Below are 23,603 nucleotides of genomic sequence, written 5' to 3'. Positions count from 1 at the left end.
CAGGGACTGTCCAGATAGTTTAGTTACAGTTTCACCTGGGAGAACAAAGGAAAGTAAAGAACTTTTTTAAATGGTGTCCTCAAAAACACTGTGACCTATCATGAAGCTGCTACCTCCGGGGAAGAATGCAACATTGACTACAGTTTCTCGAATAACATGTTTACAGCTGGGTACCAAAGGTGTTTTTGTCTCTGTAGCTAATAGTCCCAGTATGACAGCTGTATGTGGGTTTACATTTCATATAACTCACCTGTCTAAACTATATTAAGGCCTAAAGTTATACATAATTAAGGGAGTGGCCGCTACCAGCAACCTGACTTAATTCGGCCCACTTGAGCTCCACTTCACCTCTTTGCCCGTTATTGGATTAGCTGTGCAGGTAGCTTGGGCAAGATGGCAATAGCCGGAGCCACCCAAACTGAGCTTCATGATAGTCTCTTCAGCGAAGGGCATCAAAGAAACTAAGTCCATGTTTATACAGTCTACCAACAACTAATGTGGTGGAAATCCTAGTGGAGAAGTGGCAAGAATATGGCAAGCTAGCAAGCCCTCCAAGATGTAGTTTACAGACAAAGAGAGAAGGTGGAGAATTCAAATGAGGGAAAGAGAGTGTGTAAGAGAGAAAGAGGCGGACAGAGATGAAGAGATGAGTGTGTACGTGACATAGAAAGATGATGTGAAGCTGCCTCTGGCAAGATCTTAAAATTGTTGTGTAGTGTGCCCTGCACTGTATTTTCTAATCTTATATAGGTACGTTTGTGATCAGACAGCAGATAATCTGTGAAACTGTGTGATGCATTCTGATTTCAAACCTGGTGAGGGGCTTATATGCAACGAGCTACATGCAATAATTAAGGCTCAGCCGGTAGTGGGACCATGCCCGTATACGATTTAATTGACAAAATACTGAAATCAGATTTCCTGTGCGATAGGAAATTCTGTAAAGGTTGTCAGTGACGTATTGCGACCAAATGAAAAACACACAAGTACAACTGTGTTTTAGAAACTGTGAAAAGTCCCGTAACAGAAAAAAAAAGATTCACAGTTCAAATTGTTGCATTGCCTGTGCTGGGAGTTGAGGCGACAGTGATGGTGGATGATGTGCACCTCCAAAACACCCAATTGTATTTCAAACAGCAGACCTCAACAACATGTTAATCCGTCCTTCACTTTGCTGTAGCCAGCATGTGGTGGTATGGCTCCCTAGTGCAGCAGCAGTTGGACATCCGACAGATGAGGAGAGAGTGATGTTCGGTTGTTTGATCCGGACAGAGCGATTAGATCTCAATCGGATCTCAAACGGATCTCAGTGTGGACACAGGAAACACATAATTATACCAGATGTAATTGTAATCAGGTTAAATCATATCTAGATACAATCTGGATGAGACACTTATTAATGCCAGGTATAAATGGGGTCAATAAATGGGTTTCATGTCAAACAAGTCACACAAGTCTTGGCAAAGATAATAATGAAATGCCGCGATTCTGCAACTTGGAACCACAAATCCACTAGTATGTGTATGACAATACCGATGCAATTACCAGACTTGTGGGTGACATGAAATGCATGAGATAAAAGAAAGTGGTTGAGGAACAAAAGGTTTTCAGATAGAGCTAAATCAAAACATCATTTAATATATACTGCCGAGACACTTTCAGTCCTACCTGACAATGTGGAATACAGATGATGCCATCTGGTTAAAATTCAAAGCTTTTAACAAAATAATACAATGGAATATCATTATCAGGGCAGTCGTCCCAGGTCTCTGTATTTAGAGTTATATTCAAGCACATTACGCAAACAAAAGTAATACAATTTCTCTCTGACAACAGAAAACTAGATGTGAATTTAAGAAGCAGGTTCATATTTCACTTTAATGTTTTTGAGGGTGGTATTTTAAAGTGAACACCTATGTTCAATATGCAATGTTGCATTTTAAGGAAAAGACACCTGTTGAATAACAAACATACACTGGGTGTACAGTTATAGGGAGATGGTGTGGGGTGGCTTCCTATAAATTTCCTATAAATGATTCATTACCCTAATCACTGACGAACAGTCTCTTAAAATGTATGAAACTGGGATGGCCTCTGCAGTTAATGACAAACATCGCATTCATTGATACTGAAAAATGAGAGCCCAAAAAGTTCAATTTTGGTCTCATCTGACCATATCACCTTTTGCCACATGACACTAGAATCTTCAACCTTTTTTTTGCCATACTCAAACGAGACTCAGTGGGACTTTTTTCAGAAGAGGCTTCTTTCTTGCCGCCCTGCCATACATGTGGAACTTATCAAATAGTTATCACATGCAAAGACTTGTAATTCCTTCAAGGTCACCATGGGCCTCTTGGAAGCCCTGATCAATGTTTTCCTGGCTCAGTCATCCAGTTACGAGGGGCAGCCCGATCTAGGCAAGGTCTGGATGGTGCTGTATGCCTTCAACTTCTAGACAATACTCTGAACGGTACTCAAAAATAGAAATAGAATAAAGATAACTAAATGAAGATCAGTACTTTATGTTCAGTACAAACTATGTAATGACACCATATATAAATCACCCCAAGCCCAGTTTTCTGCATTATATGTTCTCGAAAAATACATTTTCATATTGGTGCATACCGGACCAAATATACGCCAATACCGATGAGTGCTATGAATATGTATCACTTAACCTCTACCCTGCCATGGGCACAGCAACCTGTCAATCACAAGGTAGCCATGCTCTAAAGTGCACCCTGTGTAATTGTCTTTTTTACTCTAAATGGACGCATATATTACAAAATGAACATTATGCTGTCTTGAAGACTTGAAACTAGCGATTGACACCATAAACTCACTGCGAAAAATTATAACTGAGGAAATATATCAAGTGAGAGTTCAAGTCATTTTCCCATTGACTTCTAAACAATAGGACTTGTATGGTCAGCCCTGCCGGAAATTAGGTTTAGGGTACTTCACCATTGACTTCACTTCAGAGGCCATGGTAAAGACATTCTAACCAGGTTTTGTATCTAAAGCATGGTCACACTTTTTTGATGAATATATGATATATTTCTTTAAGTGAGCGCTGCTGTAGCACAGAAAGAATTTTTCTCTTAAAGGGGAAACAAATATGTTTTGGGTTCCCATCTGCCTTTTAAGAAATGTTTTTTTTTTTGTGGAACACATTTCATTGCATCTTTAAGTCATTTTGTATACAGTAGAACAAAATTGGTTAATCCTGAAAAGGTTTTTGTTTAATTGCGATGATTTTTACGACCTAATGTTGTTGCTGAATTCTTGTAGGTGTTTAATGTATTGAAAATATACAAAAGGCTGGCAGAGGTTAGAGAAAATGTTCAATGTGAGTACATACAAAAATGGATGAAAAGAAAAAACTTGAAAAGAAAATTACCAACTACAAAACATGGACAAAGTGGTGGAATTGTCCATGGATAGTGACCCTTTCAAGACCAATTTTTGCCTGCTAGTGGAGCAGTTCGACCAGCTTTTGCAGCTTTTGGAACGGTTCAAACAACCAGAGAGTGATATTGACATCATATGCAGCTCTCAAGCTGAAACATGTTCAAGTTGTAGTTCCTCGGTGAGCAGATCAATGTGTCATATCCTCAGTTTGATCTCATAGTTTGGAGGTGTTTTCAAAATCATTACAGTGTAACAGAAAGGAAGCATGGAGTGTTCAAAAAAGGCTCACCATGTGATACTGACTGCATGAATGTTCGTTCAGCACTGGACCAATCAATATACATGTCATGTCTTGTGTCACTACCATCGGTAAGCCTTATCAGCTTTGTGAAACCTGTTCATATAATGTGTGTTTCTTAGTTTCACATTATGACTTTCATCTACTTATCATGCACTTTGTACGTCCATCATCCACCCAAACCTTAATCTTCAACCTACGGGGCGGTAGTAGCTCAGTCCATAGGTGACTGGGCTGGGAGTTGGAGGGTAGCTGGTTCGAGTCCCTGTGTGGACCATGAATAGTGTGGAGTGGTGGCTGGAGAGGTGCTAGTTCATCTCCTGGGCACTGCCAAGGTGCTGTTGAGCAAGGCACCGAACCCCCAACTGCTCAGGGTGCCGGTCACTGGCAGCCCCCTCGCTCCAACATCTCTCCATTGGTTGCATGTATATAGGTCCTGTCTGAGCATGTATATGTATTTCAGGTTTGTGTGTGTGTAATATGAAAAAAATAATAGAGTGAAAATTGAATTTCCCCATCCACGGGACTAATAAAGGAATTCTTCTTCTACGCCTACAACCAACAGCGTCTCCTTGTTATTACATTTAAATACTACTAAATTGTTTTCCAAATTATGTTGTGCTGACAAATGTGATTGATGCATCAATGTTCACAGGCGAAGCATCAGAGTGGCACAGAGGAGATAGATTGCAGACATACAAACTGCTAGACTGTGATGCCAGAGGTGTCATTTTCCCAGGAGTTCCAACCCACAGACACACAGAATTGCATAGTGAAAGTGAGGCTTATAGAAAAGCAATCCAAAAGACAGTGGTTTCATTTTGCTCTAGCCATAACACTGTGCAATCAACAGTTGCTTCATAATGATAAGTTAAAACAGAAAAGTTATCCGTGGTGACTTTAACTGCATTTCCTCATTATGTCGATATAAATGTTATCTGGAATTACATCTTACTCAAAACATATTTCCTTTTGCAAATTAGGTGTATATAAAGTCAATTGTAGGAGGCAGAATTGTCTCAGACAGGTTTGCATTGTTTTGGATAACAAATGCACATTATTCCTGAATAAACGGGCCAAACTGTTATGTTGGAAAAGATCAATGTTATTAAATTATTTTATTTCTGCCTGGTAACAGGTGTAGTGTATCATGGAATGTGTTTACAAAAAGTCCTGTGTGTCCTCTAGATTATTTCCAACCAAGTATTTCAGCAGGTGATTTCACCGAGGAGTTCTCTCCTGTGGTCTGTGGTTGAGGGTATTTTAATTACCTGCAGTGTTTGGTTGGAATGACAACCTGCATGCTTGTCCCTCGATGCCTCATGGTTTGAGAGGCAGCGGTGTCGAACAATGAAAGGCTATACTTCTGTGTTCCAACACTTCCCCAGGTGCCAGATTAAATCAAAGAGCAACAATATTCAAAGGAAGGGCACGCCCCAGTCAAACCAATCCATCATCTGATGAAACAACGGAAGTCAGGTTTATGTCGGCAAGACATTTATTATTCATGAACCATTCATGAGGAAGGCAAGTGAAAGGGAATCGAACATAAATCTTTCCATTTCTTTCTTTCTTCGGGAGAGGGAAATCTCCTCACAAACATATCTCTCTCTCTCTCTCTCTCTCTCTCTCTCTCTCTCTCTCTCTCTCTCTCTCTCTCTCTCTCTCTCTCTCTCTCTCTCTCTCCCCCCCCCCCTCTCTCTCTCTCTCTCTCTCTCTCTCTCTCTCTCTCTCTCTCTCTCTCTCTCTCTCTCTCTCTCTCTCTCTCTCTCTCTCTCTCTCTCTCTCTCTCTCTCTCTCTCTCTCTCTCTCTAGAAACATCAGTATATTGACCCGCAGAGCAAAAAAAGATGAATATGCTGTGAATTTCTCTCACACCGTGTTTAATGTTGCATAATAACAGAATCAGAATATTTTTCTAATTTCTATGTACGCAAGCATTTAGTATGGAATCAACACAAAGTTGTTCTGAACTGATCAATAACACAAACAAACCAAGAATCAATCAATCAATCAAGTTCTTTGCGTTCTGATTACATTTGATGTTGAAACAGCCTTAATATACTGTTGACAGGCACAAATATGTTGCTACTTGTTGACACTGAAGAAGCACTCTTTTTCTGTTTAATTTATCATGAGACACTCTGTGTAAGGGCATCTGTTTAATTACCAGGGCCAAGTTGGAAGATGCATCACAACTTTAATAAAATAGTTTCCGTCTTTCTAAAATCACAGGCCACTGTAACTCAGAGGGCATAGAGTGCTGATGGTGAGTGGGCTGAAATGTGAAAATTCCACATGGCATGGACTACTTCCATATGCATTCATTACTTTCCACTAAATTCAGAACAAAAATGAGAGAGCTCAGTGACAAATGGGACTACGGGGGGACAAAATATTATATTACAATATAATATGAAAGATGACAGAAACCTTCACACTATTTCCCTTTGTGAGGATTCACATATTGCAAAAATAATGATAAATGGTTTTGTAACAATTTCACAATAGCTGTAAGGAGAAAAATGCCTTTGTCATGTACAATTCTCAAGTGTGATTGGCCAAATACTACGACCGTTAACAAAACAAAAACTGTTTCCACATGTTTATTATAACAACATAATATCTGGAAAAAAATGTGTGTATGTCATAATAACAAAAGCCTGTTTATCAACTTGTTTACTTCCTTTTTACTGTACGACTTTATGCTGTTGTCATGTTGCTCAAATACTGTACAAACTCATATAGACTGCTGCATCTACATCCTCAAATTTTTTATTTTCTTATTTATTAAACTACTTAATTACTTGAAGTATTTTATTCATATTATTGTTTGTATTATACATACATACGTAGGTTTTCAATTATCTGAATTCTTGGTTTGTTGGTCTCCCCCTCAACAATGTTCAATACAGTAACGTACAATATATTGTCAGTGTATATGGTGTTTGGCAAAAAAACTGAATTTGGTCGAGCCTATAAAGCTTCAAAAAGCTTCCACAATTGATGTGTAGCAAATATTATTTTTCCTACTAGTGCACAGACATATATGCACATGAATGCCTAGCATAAACAAAAGAAACACTAATTTTAGTCAGTGACTAACTGCACTGTTAATTGGAAATCTAGTACATGCAATCATCTATTGATTCCCCATCAGTGCTTATAGTTATTAGGGAGTTTCATTACCTAATAAACTCTATTTAGCAGTCAGTGAAAGAAGTACTTCAAGCTGTTCATTCTCTGCCCAAACTACTGAATAAATCCACTGACGCGGTATCTTACACAACAGTGGTGTACATTACAGACAGCATTGATTTATCACTCTCATTATGCCACATTAGCCAGACTAAAACAATGACCAAAGAACTAAATGAAAGGGAGAGAAACAGACCTGAAAGGATGGAAGGAAGTGCTGTATCATTAATCTCAACCTGTTCTCTACATCTAACGTCTCCGTTTCCTGTTGACACACATCACTCTTTAATCTGGAAGAACCTAATTAAAAGCAATGCATGTCCCACAAAGGTCTGCCACCCAACCTCTTTACCGCAGTAACCGTCTCTTCCACTTCAGAATGAGGTGGGAACTGGGCATCCTGGAAACATGTGCTCTGCAGACCTTATTTGTAGGAGAAACAACCCAAACAGCACCAAGCTTTCAGTCTTTCAAATATGTTCAAGCCTTTTATCAATGGGTTTCTTATTCACGCTTTACTTTAAAAAATGCAATCGTCAGAGAATTGACTTGGGAGAGAACTCAAAGACTCAGTGTTTCCATTAGAGCTATCTGTGTCAGACTATAGTACAAAATCAATCAGTCGACCAACAAAACCGTATTTGGCAAGGTTGATAATTGATGAATCATTTAAGTAATTTTTTCCATCCAAAACGTCAAACAAATCCCTTCTCAAATGTGCCAATTTTCTGATTTTCTTTGTGTCATTTGATTTGAAACTGTTGGTTGTAAAAACAAGTATAGAAGCCATCCTTACAGTTAAAAGTTTATTCTGCTTGAGGAAGAAAAAAGAAACATCTCTGAGTTTTTCCCTCAGATATTTCAATTATTATGTGAGGAAGCATACAGCATTTCATTTAGTAGTGGGAAAAGAGAGCCACATGTGGGTGGACATGCTTACTTTAAATTCATCTCCACTATACATGTGCATCTTCCATAAGTTACTTATTCTTGTTCTCATTTGCCAACCGCTTCCAATTCCCTATGGAAATGTCTGTGAACAATAAGCATTACAACAAGTGTATGTTAGACTGTCTGAGAGAAGATTTAAACTGCACATGGAAATAACTGATTGGACAGTTTTCTGGTTAACTTCTTACAGTATATTAACATTTTATTTAAAAAAGTATAATCCAGGACATAGTGAGAATAGAATGTGTACAGAGTTTGTTTAACTTCATCTTTCCTCTTAAAATGTCCTTAATGTATTTAATGTGACACTCATTCCAGAAGCAGCTGCGTGTTAGAGATCTTTTCACACCCTGTCTCATTAACACTGTATCAACGTCAGCAAGCTCCTTCCTTATCAGTGTACTTCATCCACATCTGCCAGCCTGCAGATAAGAATTGTCAATTTCGACTCATTAGAGGTCTTGACACTACCTATCTGATGGGAGCCGCTTGCTGGCCAGACATGACTTCATGGCTACTATGTGTTCGCGGAGTGACCTTCATTAAGATCTTCAGTAAAGTTAAACAGTCATGGTATGTACTGGATTCAAAATGACGTTTAAATCTCATAATCTGATTCAGCCTAATTATTTCCTTAAGATGAGACTTGAGTATGCAGTGGAAGTTAGAGCTAATAGAGTAACCACTGTTAATCACAAGGTCTTGCAAGAAAACACCATTCGCAGATCTGCCAAACATATGAGTGTAACTTGTTCTTCATTTGTCATTATCCCTTTACTATTAGAGGTTAAGTTGAACCATCACCCTCATGAAACTGACTGTTTTGCCTCATACATGGTCAAAGTGAAGTGAAGAAAAGTCTTAAAAAAGTATTCTCCACTAAATATGTATTATACATATTCATGGTTAGCACTGTCGCCTCACAGCGAGAGGGTTCCTGGTTCGAATCCCGGCTGGGGCACTTCTGTGTGGAGTTTGCATGTTCTCCCCGTGTCTGCGTGGGTTTTCTCCGGGTCTCCGGTTTCCTCCAGTCCAAAGAAATGCCCGTGTTAGGTTAATTGATGACTCTAAAATTGCCCATAGGTGTGAATGGTTGTCTGTCTCTATGTGCCCTGCGATAGACTGGCCCAATGGCAGCTGGGATCGGCTCCAGCCCCCCGCGACCCAGACAGGGACAAGCGGTTGCAGATGAATGAATGATGTCGATATCAATGTAAAAGTAATGCCCTTAGTTTTGATAACATTTTTACATTTTCATGGAAAAGTAGGGGGTGTATTAAATCACATAGCAATCTATCCAATAATTGTTGAGATATTTTAGTCTGGACTGACTGACAGAAAATGTGCATGTTCAATGGACGGATGTCAGAGTAGTCACTGAAACTGAAACTGAAATACTGCACCATTCTTTGTTTTTCAGCGACTTGATATTTTTTAAACACTGCAGCTCACTATTGCCAAAATGGGAGACAATTTTTCCCTGTTCTTTAAATTAGCTTTTCACAAAGATTCAGGGCACCATTGAAAATGAATTAGAAAATGTGGAAAATGTGATTGGAAAGCCTTAGGTATAAATGTTCTGGCAAATGGGTCATTTTTCTCATTAGACTGGTCAACGTTACAATAAAATTACTTTCCTTTTTTTGAGTTCACAAGTTCACCTTGAAGATAAGAGTGTAGGTGTGATTATTCCTCCAAACAATAATTACACAGCTGCAGGCTATGGGGAAATAATGGCTGTTTGAATCTAAATGGCATTCTTTCAAAGACTTTTGTATTGTCTGACAAAAAAACAAAAACCATGGTTACAATTAACACTTTACCCACTACACTTAACTAAACCCCGTCAGAGATGTTATGAGAGGGAGAGTAAGGCAGTAATGGCCTTTGGTCTGTTATTTAGGATCAAATTGCAGCAAGTTAAGAGCAGCATGGCTGTTTCGTTTTACATCATAATGGTTTCCCTCCCCAGCTGCATGCTCTGTTGCATTAAATGCTTGATTTAATGTGCAGTCATTGATGGGCACATTAGTGAAGGGGAAGCAGAAACATTCATTGGTGTGAAGTGAAGTTTTTTTTTTTGTTGTTGACTCAAACTGAACTGTGTCAGTGTGGCTAGTCTGGCTTTGTTGTGTTGTGGTAGTGACATGTAATTTTATCTGGGACTGTATATGTATCATTTTGGTAAAGATTACCAGAGGGAGGTCCCCTCCCCCAATTCAAGTTAGTGAATCATGGAGAGACTACCTATATGCATGCTAATTAGGACACTTGTCATTTTACATGACTCATTTTATTGAGAGCAGAAAATTACCAGCTTCTGCTTTGGCCTACAACTAAGAAATATTAACGTTTGAAACATAAGTGTGGTTATGTGCTTGCAATACTGAATAACTTATCTTTCCTGGCAACAATATACATATAACTAAAGAAAAATAAATAATAGAAGAAGAAGAAGAAGACTTACTTTATTAGTCCCGCACGGGGAAATTGAAATTTTTCACTCTTATTATTAATCATGTTACACACACAGGCCCGAAATACACACATGCACAACCAGGACCTATACATGCATTTAAGGAGAGATGTTAGAGCGAGGGGGCTGCCAGTGACCAGCGCCCCGAGCAGTTGGGGGTTCGGTGCCTTGCTCAACAGCACCTCGGCAGTGCCCAGGAGATGAACTGGCACCTCTCCAGCCACCAGTCCACGCTCCATACATGGTCCACACAGGGACTTGAACCACGACCCTACGGTTTCCAGCCAAGTCACCTATGGACTGAGCTACTGCCGCCCACGATTAATAGCAATATGTCATCTGTCATCACAGAGTTGGCAGTAATATCAGATACCCTGAATAAAGACAACTAACTAATCAACCTACTTTACATAAGTCAAAGGCCTATAGTCTGTACAAAAGCCAATAATTGTGACAAAATGCATGAGGTTTGTGCAAATGTAATATTATCTACCTCCTTTAAAACGTACTATACCTCCTGTATGTAATAAGTTCTCACCTTTTAAGCGGTTCACCTTCAGTTTAGACTGCAAAATGATCAGCAAGCTCAAATAATGGCTAAACTACTCAATGCACACAATGGTTGCTCAACACATGTCATATTACATTTGGCTCCTCTGTATGATTTCACTGTAATTTGTTTACTACTATGACAACACATCAGTTTTATGTATTTGTTGAAGACTTTAAAAAGACTAGTAGTCTCTCTTAAATCATTATTAATATGTCTCATGCAGTTGATGTACAGGATTACCCAGTGCAATGACAAGTAACGTCAAAGGGCGGCTGTGACTCAGGAGGAACAGTGGGCCATCCACTCATTAAAAAAATCTGTGGTTTGATCCCTGGCTCACCCCCGGTCCTCTAGTCTGCATGTCAAAGTGTCCTTGGGCAAGACATTAAACCCCAAATTGCTAATATTATTTGTGTTGGTTGTTTGTTTAAAAGTTTTTGCTTTTTTATATATTTAACTAAAGAACTAAAGATGTGTTGGAGCATGTTTGTGCTTTTTGTCATCAGTTCCGCTCACATCAAGACAAACTGAGATTTGTTTTCACCTTCAAGCGGATGCTTGGTTATTTTTAAAGAAGAGGTTTGTTATTATATCACCATATGGTGTGTTAATGTTGATCGCTGTGTTATATCAGTGGGGAGATGTTTTAACGCCCTGTTAGCCAGCGCTTTAATAACATTTCTATCAGGGGAAATGTTGATTTCGGGTGAATGTTTAGCGCACTGATTGTCATCTTTTGACTCAACTGAACCAACACAGTACAGTTGTGGGCTGTAAAACCAAAGCAATGAGCTGACAGGTGCTAAAATCTGTAGAGCTGTGAGGAACAGTAGATCTGGGGTGACAATTCTCTGTAGGTTTGTCAGTGCGAGTGAGGAATTTCACATGATGCAGCCGTTTGCTCAATTGCTGATATAAAAATACTGATTAGTGCCGCTGTAACATCTACATTCAAAACACATATCCAGTGGAGAAGTGGGGGAGAAGGACGCAGACACACACAACAGATGGCAAGAATATAGCAAGATGGATGTGTTGCATGGATTGCAGCTCAAACTGAAAGACCAGATGTGATGTTAAGAAAGAAGGAAGCAGAGGTAGTGAGCTTAAGACAAGTTCAAATGGGTCATGATATAAGCCTCTCAAGATAGTAATGAGATGGAGGGATTATCCAACACGACAAGAACAGCTAATCAAAGGAACAGTCAGAAGACCGCATAGAAAGAATTTTAACAAGGACTGAAAATTTAGAGGTATGATTGACAGTAATCCTCTTGGCTGGATTAAAGAACCATCTATATTTCAAATGTTATGTCACAGCCCCTTCACAGAATTTGTCTAACATCAGTGGGCATACAGTAGTATTAGATTCAAGAGAAGATTAATTTGATTGTGAACTGTGAAACAGATAGACAAAATACTTCCTTGACTTAACTTAAAAATGTTGATAGTTATCTGAACACATGTAATCCTTACATGCGTCTGACTGAAATGCTTAGAGATGTGTAAAATCCGTATAGGACCATCGTCTCCCATGATCGCAACAGAAAGATGTTTGTTTTGTAAATGTTTTCTTACATATAATTATCAAAATATTATACTCTACAGCTCGAGTGGAATTGATAGAAATGTATTCAGTGGCGACATCAAGGGCATATCTGTCATTTGAACATTGGTGGAAACATCTACTGGGAAGTGTCCAAGCCATTACGTTTATGGTCTTAATAGAAGACTATTCATGTGTGTAATACATTGCATACACTATATGTAACCCTTAGGCACATAGGATGACATCCTGACCTGAACAGTGTATTAAAAAGGAACATAATAGCTGTAATTCTGCCTGACATAATTTCTAAGATGGAATTTAATCAAGACATTTTTTTTTTTGTATCAGTGGCTATACACCTGCACATGCACTGATACATTACGTCCCATAGGTGCTGAATTGAATTAAGGTCAGGGCAATGAGAGGGCCAGTCTATGGTATCAAAGTCTTCATCATCTAGGAACTGCCTACACACTCTGGCCGCATGAGGCAATGTATTAATTCAATTCAATTCAATTCAATTCAAACAAATTTATTTATCCCTGAAGGGCAATCGAGTTTGCAGCCTCAGTCATATAGAACATAGAGACAACAAAAACACATACAGCATCTACAGAGTACCACAGGTTGGCATGAGCGGTGGTAGAAGCAAGTAACAATAAGAAATAGATAATGGGTAAATAAAATAAATATACACATCAAGGCTCTTAAGTTTACAATGCCTGACCTGCTAGCTGTCTGCTGCATTTAAAAGCCTGATGGCCGAAGGAATGAATTGATTTGCAAATCTGTTTGTCTTTCTTGTGCGCAATAGCATCAAACAGAATTCCTGGCTGAGGGCGTGGTAAGGATGACTTATGACCTTCCTAGCTTTCTGGATGACCCTTTTTTTCCCCAGATGGAGCTTAAGTCTTTTAGCTGGACTACAGTGATCTTTGAACAGAGTTTGATAATGCTGCTGGACTGTTCTTCTCCTTCACAGATAAAACCATAAAACCAGAAAATAAAAGAAAACGTCAACATATAACATAATAATAAAAGTTACATAAAACGCTCTTAGAAACATTAAAAGAGTTCTGCTTCCGCAGTAGATGGATACGTTGTTGGCCCTGTTTAACAATCAAACATGAGTCTGGAGTCCAACATTGTACCTTAATACTTATCTCCACAATATCTACATTTCCTCCATGGATAGTGCATGCAGCAGGATCAGGATGGTTCCTCCTAAAATCAATGATTAAATCCTAGTTTTTTTTTCACATTTAAGTCCAGGTAGTTATCATCACACCATTTCACAAATGAAGAAAATGCACAGCCATGACCTGATTGGCTCCCTGGAGGAGTGACAGTAGGGCTGTGTCATCTGAAAATTTCACAAGATGGCTGTCCACTTGGGAAGACTTCAGTGATGGCGTTGGACATATGACCATTCACAAATACTTGCTAATTCTGTCTGTTAAAAAATGTAAAAGCAACATTAAAATCTGATCAGGTAGATAAAAGTAAGAAGCATGACATTCAATTAAAATATGAGGCTGCATCTTATTAAAAGCTGAGTAATAATCAGAAAGTAGAAGCCTTGCATGTGCACTGGGTTTTTCCAGGTGCTTATATAACATGTCTAACATAAAAATCTTAGCATCGTCCATACCTTTCCCAGGCTGATACGCGAATTGTATTGGATCAAGTTTGCCATTTATAAGAGAGAGAATTTCATCCTTCAATATTCTCTCAAGACCCTTCATCACAAGAGACGTAAGAGCGACTGGCCTGAATTCATTAAGTTCTCTTGGATTACCAGCTGTAGGAACAGGAATTATGGTGCATGTTTTCCACATAGTCGGTATCTTTCCCTTCTCAACACACATCTGGAACAACGGTGTGAACACTTCACTAAGCTGGTCAACACAGTGTTGCAGAGTGCGACCGCAGATGGAGACAGGGCCAGCAGCCTTATGTAAATCTACCCTCTGAAGGAGATTTGTGACATCCCTGAAATATCACAATATCATTGTGTTGGGACAGAGATTCCTCCAACATGGAAAAATTATTCATAAAATCAGACCTTTCAAACCGAGAGAAATATGAATTGAAACAGTTTGCCAAGTTGTTATCATCCTCATCCTTTAGTCGAATGAGCTGCCTGGTCTCACAAGATGACTGATTAATTGATGCCATAGATTTTATTCCTCTCCGGGTAGCTCTAAGATCTCCACTACAATACTGACTTTCAATATGTAGTCTGTATGATATTTGTTGTTTGTATATCTGGAGTTTTTTAACGAAAAATAATTTCCCCCTGGGATTATTAAAGTATATCTGATTCTGAATTTTATTTTTATACTTTATTTTGGACTTCCTTTTTGCTCTTTAACTTCTTTAGGGTGCACTCTGTCCATCCGTACCGTGCCCAAACAGGTTTTAGGGGTAAAGTCTAGTTTGTCTGACCAGTGAGAGTGCAACCGTACTGCGCCTAGTTGTGGCACGCTTGCCGGCCATGGGCCGTTTGGGAGAGGTCAGCTTTTGTAAAGCACGTTTGCACATGTACGAGCACGAGCTTGTGCATGAGAACAAGCACAAGGCCTACAGTGGTTCTGACGTCATTTTATGTGCGCCTGTTCGGACATAGAAAAAAAAAAGGACGGACCATGCGCAGACATTTAAAACATGGCAATGAAAGGTTCACGTTGGTGTGGTGCGGAGGTGGAGTGTTTACTGCAGATTTGGTCGGATGAAAATATTCAAAAACAGTCGGACAAGACGCACAAATACTCAGAGGTCTATGGAAACATTTGTAAACAAAGTGACCCATCGCGATGACGTCAATCTATGCGTCTGACGTGTTACGGCGTGATGACGTATAGGCAGGCACAAAGTTACCTTTTAGAGTTGATATCAAAATCCAGTATTTACCAAGATTCCGCAAGAAGAGACCAACTCTCATCCACCTAACTCAAGCTATCCCTATTGAAGAATCCAGAAAGACTTTTTGGCTTAAAAGCTGAAGATTTAGGGTTGACACAAAAAGTGACCCTTGACGCTGAACATCCGTTGCCAAGGTGAAGAGAGGCTTTCGTGTGCCGTCCTGTTTGACATCCGGTCCGCTCTTTGGCCTCTGACCCACCTCGGGAGAGACTCGGTGTTCTGCACGTCTGGAATCCACTCTGGAAATACATCTCCTTACTCTTGTATTCCCACTTCAAAGCAGAGTATTTGGTGAGCATTGGCCATTTGATTTTAAACTTTACTTTCCATAAAGGTATAATTAGAAATAGTAATTCCATATCATAGCTTTGCCATGCCCATCTGTTTTAATGTGTGCCATTTCATGTTATAACCTATTATATTGTATATGTAAATATATTCAGAATTTTGTAGTAAAACCCCAAATCCCAAGTTGTTGTCTGTGATCTTTCATTCTGTTTTTTAAAGAGTCTTTGAATCATTGTTTTACTAGAACAAGTGTTTTCAGATTGAGATTTATAGAAGTTTATTTCATAAGAGCATTTGCTAGAAAAACATTCTTTTAATTCTTTCAGGTGACTAGACAACGATCAGGTTTAGTTCACGTCTGCTGCCTAAGTGGTGGTGATGCCCTTTTAACGAGGAAAAAACAATTTGCCTAATTAATAATTAATAAGGTGATTCATATTTGATTATAATAAGTGTAGTTCCTCTCCTACATCTGGGAGTTCATTTGCATCATCACATACATCATAGAGGCAGTTCCAGACTGTACACTCAAATCGTGCCAGGGGTCTGAAGGGTGGCTTGTATACAGGCATGAGATACACACTGCTGTGGTAAGAAGCACCAAAGGGAGCTAAAGGCTGGGATTTGTAAGCCCCAATGACTGATCTATAGCAAAGATCCAGTATGGTGTGGTGGGACCAGTCACATACTGATTATATGTCCTCAAAGTTCTTTTTAAATTATTTTTAAATTCTATGGCCCAGCTCTCCTCATATAACGACCCTGGTATCTCCTCCATGCTCTTGAGACTGTGCTCGGAGACACAGAAAACCTTCATCCGACTGCAGGTATGGGTGTGTCACACTGGAGAACCTAGACTACCTGTGCAACCTCATTGGGCTGCAGGTACCACTTGATGCTACCAGTCTAGTGACAAGGACACTCAAACCATTCCCTTTTTGGGGGTTGTCTTGCTTTTGCCTCTCCATTGCACCTGGTGTCACTTTCATTTGCACCAAAGCAGGTGAAATTGATTCACAATCACTCGTGTTGCTCAAATGTACAAATTGCATCCCTCAGGTTGAACTGACTTTGTGCTGTAGTGTGATGATTAATTACAAAATTGTAATTTGTAACACAGTGAAATGAGTTTCCACACAGAGGACAACATTTCTCTGCAACATACACATATTCCATTAAAAAATAATGTTTGACTCCAACAGACGACAAGATTTTACGGTACCAGCTGAGAGCATTGACACACAGTCAGAGATTGCATTTACAATCTTTTGCAATCAATTTCCATCTGTGTCTGAAAAAACAGCATGCAAAGCCCACACTGTGTGGAGAAACATGATATAAAAGTTGTGGTACATTTGAAGGATGCCACCACTTTTCTTTCCATCAAGATATATTTTTTGTACTTAATTTGGCCAGCAACAGGATGCTTCAAAGCAATCACTGCCATCTTAGTCTAAAAGCTTTTGCCTCGTGAAAACACATTTTCTTGCCTTTCTCAGTGATGCAAGTTCACCTCCAGGTGCACAGACATGAGCAACATATTGAAAGGATAAAGGGTATGCTGGTTCAAAAAAATATTTACATAATCTCTAAAATGTGATTTCTAATGGCTTTTATACATTTGACCCCGATCAAATCAGGGCCTAAATCTGAGCCAAGTGAATTAATAGTGAGAGTGAGAGAATGTGCAAGTATTGCATTGATGAAGTGTAATAAATTAGAGGAGGCGTGGTAAATTCAGTTCTTCATTTAGCCTATATGTTTGTTCTTTGTTTCTGATGTGACTACAGTCAGTGTGTTTACATGCAGTTTAAAAACCCAATTATAATCGAGTTAAGGGCATAGTCCGGTTTCTCAAAAACCATGTAAATACCATATCCCGGGTAAAATCAGAGTTCTCATACCACGGTTAACATACCTAGATAACTCCTTTAGTAACCAGAGTTCTCTTGCATGTAAACGCTTTAACCCGAGTATTATCGGGTTTCTCGTTTGTGCATGTGCCGGGGTTAGAACTCCCCCCTTCTCCACTCCACGGTGGTGGCTTTTGACTCGGAAAGGCGCCGAAAACAACAAAAAAACAACCTCAATAGAGTGTTACCTTTAAACCGAGGGAGGACTTCGCCATGGCAAGTAACATCACTACCAAGAGGACCCCTTTCTGTCGTAATTCTGTCCAAAAGTAAGCTGTTTTCCTCCCGCCAGGTAAAGGATTTTGAATAGAATGAAAAAAAAGCCAAGCTCAGCTCAGTCAGAGCCGTGCATGCTACACAAGCTAAGTTGGTTTCTGTATTTTTTTTATCTTTAGCAACTTCTTCAACACAGGTTGAAATATCTTCCAGCAGTATGCAGCTATTTCCCAGCCTTTATATCTGCAAAAAATGTTTCAATGCTATTGTTTTATTTACTGTCTTTATCAAAACGCCAACATGGACAAACAGGGAGAGGATTACAAATCTATTGAAAATGGATTGAAGGAAGGGACTTGCCATATTCAATGTCCAAGTGCCACATCACATGCATTCAGTAACCCGAAAATGGCCTTACCCTTTATTTCCAACAATTGAAAATGTGCAGTATATAACCCACTTGTCTGACATGGTCAGTTAACAGGATACCAGTCACCTGGTTTCGTAACAGTGGTTCTAAATGAGATACCATATTTTAAAAAGAGCAATGGCAGGGAAATATGAAATAGTTCTCTGTAATTTAATTTCCAGAAATACTGTGGAGACTGAATAAAACTACAAATAATAGGGACTGCAAAAATTGCATATTGGTTCAGGGACTGTTCTAATCATTCATGTGTTCAATGTTTTGTCTGACTCAGTCTAATAAGAAATGCAACATTTCTACTGCCAATCATTATTTCACATTGCTGCCATAACTGTTTTTGAGCCATTCATGTATGAGCTCTTCTGTCCACTTGTTGTAATGTCTCACAGGGACACAGGCTATAAATGGGATGCAAACCATTTATAAGCCATTTGAAGTGATCTATATTCACAGTCTACTCTCGTATGCCAGGCTGTCCCTGGCAGTTTTGGATAGGACAGTAAAAGGGAATTACATCATTTTGGAAATATACAAGGACCTTTGGGTTCCAAGAGAAAGGGATTATCCTCTTTTGCTCCATTTGAATCCTCTGGGAAGTACAGCATAACGGCACGGTTTCGGACACATAGTTTTTCTGTTTCATTCATATAATACACAATGCCAACTTTGTGATGAAAAAGGATTTTACCTAAAATAGCACCTGAGACACCAGCTGGAGAAAATATAAACCGAAAGTCTGTGAAAGACAGAGATGCATGCATTGAAGATTTGCTGGTGTGAGCATTCTGGACACTAAAATAAAACCATTCTCAGCAGTCATTGACATCATTTTGTTTGATTTTGTGCACATTTTGAAAACAAAGTAATCACAGTGTAACTTAAGGTATTCCAATCCTATTAGTGAGCTGCCATCATTACGTTTACATTTGGTCAATCTGTTATTGATGACAGATTACTTACTGTCTCTCTTCCTCTTTTGCTGACTTTGACAATCAAATGCCACATCATTTAATTAATATGCTGCTCTATGTATTGCCACAAAAGCAATATATAATACATTTTCAATGGAAATAGGATTGGTATATTGTCTCAGTTTGGGTGTCTAATTTTACAATAAACTCTCCAAATTTGACAAATTCTATAAATAATTTTAAATGTTAAATCAACTTGCAAAGTAGAAGGACCTATTTCAGGGGCTCCTGCTTCCTTTCAGTAACTATGACACGAACTTAATAAGAAAAAAAGTTCACTTACTTTTACCCAAATCTTTTCTTAATGTAACTAAATTGAGTTCATTTCACAAAGTTAAATGTACACTCATTAACAGGTTAGTAGTATCTTACAAAATATGATGTTAACAGATTCATAGGCTATCCTATGAAACATAATATTCTATTTAATGCTGTGAAATGGTAGCTGAGACCAGCTAAATTCAGCCAACAGAAGGTGACGGATAGGTTTGGTCGCTAAAATGACTTGGCAAGGATTAGAAAAAAAGGTTGTGGCCTGGGCTTACAGTGCATCACTTTGTGTAGTTATACGCACAATGATTACGGACAGCTCATCACTCACTCACTCATCTTCTACAGCTTATCTGGGGTCGGGCCGCGGGGGCAGCAGCTCTAGCAGGGGACCCCAAACTTCCCTTTCCTGGGCCACATTAACCAGCTCTAACTGGGGGATCCCGAGGGGTTCCCAGGCCAGTGTGGAGATCTAATCTTTCCACCTAGTCGTAGAAGTGGGTCTTCCCCGAGGTCTCCTCCCAGCTGGACGTTCCTGCAACACCTCCCTAGGGAGGCGCCCAGGGGGCATCCTTACTAGATGCCAGAACCACCTCAACTGGCTCCTTTCAACGCAAAGGAGCAGCAGCTCTTACAGCCGAGGATCCGGACACAGTTCTCGCTTTGAGTGTACAAAGATTGGATGGCCCACATAGGTGACCCCCTCACCCCATACTATCGCAGCACCTTCCACAGTTTCTTGAGCTTGAGTTGTTCCATGTCCCGGATGGAATCCGCATTGTTCCTCTTCAATCTGAGGTTCGACTAGAGGATGATACCTCCTTTCCAGCACCTTGGAGACTTTACCAGGGAGGCTGAGTAGTGTGATACCCCTGTAATTGGCACACACCCTCTGGTCCCCCTTTTTAAACAGGGTAACCACCACCCCTACCAGAAGCACCAGGCTCCAGACGACACAGCCCTCAGGTTCACAGGGACACACAAACCTCTTCACCACGATAAGGTGATGGTTCCTGGAGAGGTAAGGACAGCCTGCTATGTAAACTGCAAACGGTGCTAGTTTAGGAAATACTCCTCAAGTTTGTTTTAGAGGGTACAAATGACCTATGTGGTGGTATGGGTTGGAGGACTTGTTGAGAAATATCGATAGACTTTGGGAATTAAACTGAAATAATGGAGGTTGGATTCATCTCACTCTTCTGTTTGAAATGTTAAAATAATTCTTGCTGTGAGACAGAGCAGTATCAGTTCAGATTTTTCTTATTATCACTTCTTGATTACATTTTTATCCGTCGCAGAAAAACGGGAAAGCTCACCTGTTGTACAGGAAATTACTAAATGGAAATACATGCTTATACACATACTAATCTATTGTACGTTCAGTTACACAATGTAATCCTGCTCTCTCCCTTGTCATTTGCTGCTGGTGCACTTAACATACCATGTTGTCATAAACTGAACAGGCATCTACTGTAAATCCCTGCAGTAAATTCCATTCTAATTCATATTGGATATGGATACTTGAGAGTCCCAGCGGGTGTTTCAGTTGACAATGCAAGACTGTTGTCTGGCAAGCTCTTGTCCCTGCAATGTCGCTGCCATCCTGAGGATTAGAGGATGAATAGAATGATGAAGGATACATGCCATTTCCCAGATTAGGATTGACCTGCTTTAAAACATAATGGTGATTTCTTCTCATCCGATTAAAGCCACCAACTGACCCAAATGATTTAGCTTTCTCTGCATTACAATTTGAAATATCTACAACAGTAGCATGAAAAATAATTAGATTTTCAGTCATCTACGAGGCCTTTATTTCATTCAATTCAAATCCGAACCTAAATCTGAACCAAGTTATTGAGCATTCGCTGTCTTGCAGGCTGTATTTGTTCTACAGGCGTTGATCTGCGGGCTGTGTATTCAACTGCTCAACTACTCTAATCTGTCTTTCTCATTCTGTACTCCTATGTGTACAATATATGTATTGGACTTAGATATTTTCTAATGTTCATTATAGATGGATCAAACACTGTACCAACAACAATTTCTTGATAGTATTAGTAGGGTTGTAAAAAAGCAATTTTAACGGTTAAAGATGTGACTACATTGATACAGAGACCTGTGGTCCGGTCAAAATCTATGATGAACCAGTCAATGGCCTGATTATGAAGTTTTGAACCAGTTGACTAAGCTTTGCTGCTTCTGCACAGCGTCTCCACCCTGCCTAACTCTTGTAACAGGTAAAAGGTCAATGCGAGACTTGCGAGTCAGTGTAGATTATGTGGATGCTAGTAACATTACAGCTAGCGCAAGCAAGAACATGCAAGACAAGACCTTACAAGACCTTTTGTGACATGGTAAATGCATTCAAGTTTGTTTGTTGATACAGTAGGCTCAGTATTTTTGTCTACCTGTGTCTATTGGAAAAGTAACAATCACAATGACGTGTTATTCTGACATGATACATTGGACCTCTATTTTCTTCCCATGCCAGAATGTAAAGTACCAACAGTAATAGGGATTCCCTGGACTTTTAAGAAATATATCTATTTGAAAGTAAGCAGCAGTGCCACTTCTATAGAATTAGTTTAATTTATTATGGAAAATGAATATCTTCTGTATCAAACTGTATTAAAATGTATTGTAGCCTATGTATCTAGATACGGATCAAATAGTCTTGTAAGGGAGAGATACACGCCCCTAAATAGAAGTGTGCTTTATAGTCTATAATACGTTATCAATATGCTCTACAGTGTAACAAATAAGTACAAACTTACAGCTTAGAGTAAATGTAGTGTAGAAATGTAATTCTTTACAAAAAGTCATAACCATCTGTATGATATTAGACACCATTTTCAGTTGTGTGGCAAGGCACAAACTGCAGGCAATTACAAGCTTGTGACACTATAGTATCTCATAACAATAAACCATCTGCACCACCTATCAAGCTCAAATTAATCCTTTCCCAGTACTATAAATTATTTCCCAGATAAAAGTGGCTGCTAAACCCGTCTTTGCTGAACTTGAACCTTCAAACTATAAACATCCAAAAGTAAAGTCACGGCCATCTGTCATACAAGGTCATATAATGTTCTCACTTCTTGTAGTCAATGGGCATTTAAAATGGCTCCTAATTCTTGGATTATTATTTTATTATTATTATTATTATTATTAATGGATTAATGTATTCTAGGCTGATCCAAAATGAAACCAAATACTTTGTCCTGACCTGATAAGCTATTTCACATTGCTGCCATTCATGTATGAGCTCTTCTGTCCACTTGTAATGTCTCACAGGGACACAGGCTATAAATGGGATGCAAACCATTTATAAGCCATTTGAAGTGATCTATATTCACACTGTCTAGTCTCGTATGCCAGGCTGTCCCTGGCAGTTTGGGATAGAACCGTACACTGGAGAGTAATATGTGGTTCATGTATGCGGTTTCTATGGAACAACAAAGCAAGAAGAAAACGAGTTATGCACTCTGTGCTTACAGTAAGCCATAGTTTGTGCCCCATGTATTTTACCATAGACTTCAACGCTTCTAACTTTGGTGGATATATATATTTATCAATATAGTGGATATTAAAGGTACTGAAAACCCATTTTACAATCAGTTTCATGACCTGTCGGCTCTACGTGAACACACTCTTTTTGCCAAAGTTTACTCATTTAACATGCTCCTGGCAAGTAAGACTTAGTCGGAGTAGGTGAGGTCATGTACTCCTTTGCTGCTTTCAAAGCATATGTTCTAGGGGGGATACAAATTATGCCTCAAAATGTATCCCGACAATTGAAACACTTTGTCCTATTATCAAGGATTTTATTTTGTGTATACTTCTAAACATGCCTAATAACCTTGGTGAATATAGAGAAGTTTCTTACATACAAAATCTGTCAGACTGCATTTTCGGTCAGCCTCAACATACCTTATATTCCTTATATAAATGACAGTCTTTGCCCTACCACTGAACAGTTTTTTTTCTGTATACTTCAGATCATGCCCAATAAACTTGATGAAAAAAGAGACATTACTTTGTTTCTAGCAAAATAAATATGGGGCTACAAATTCTGTCAGTCTGCATTTTAAACCTATCTCAAAATGTATGGTCTATCTATACTGGGAAATCTTTGCAGATCATGACTATTA

The sequence above is a fragment of the Echiichthys vipera genome, assembly GCF_963691815.1.
Source record: "Echiichthys vipera genome assembly, chromosome: 2".
Classification (NCBI taxonomy): Eukaryota; Metazoa; Chordata; class Actinopteri; order Perciformes; family Trachinidae; genus Echiichthys; species Echiichthys vipera.
The sequence above is the reverse complement of the archived record's forward strand: the minus strand, read 5'-3'. Positions refer to the sequence as shown.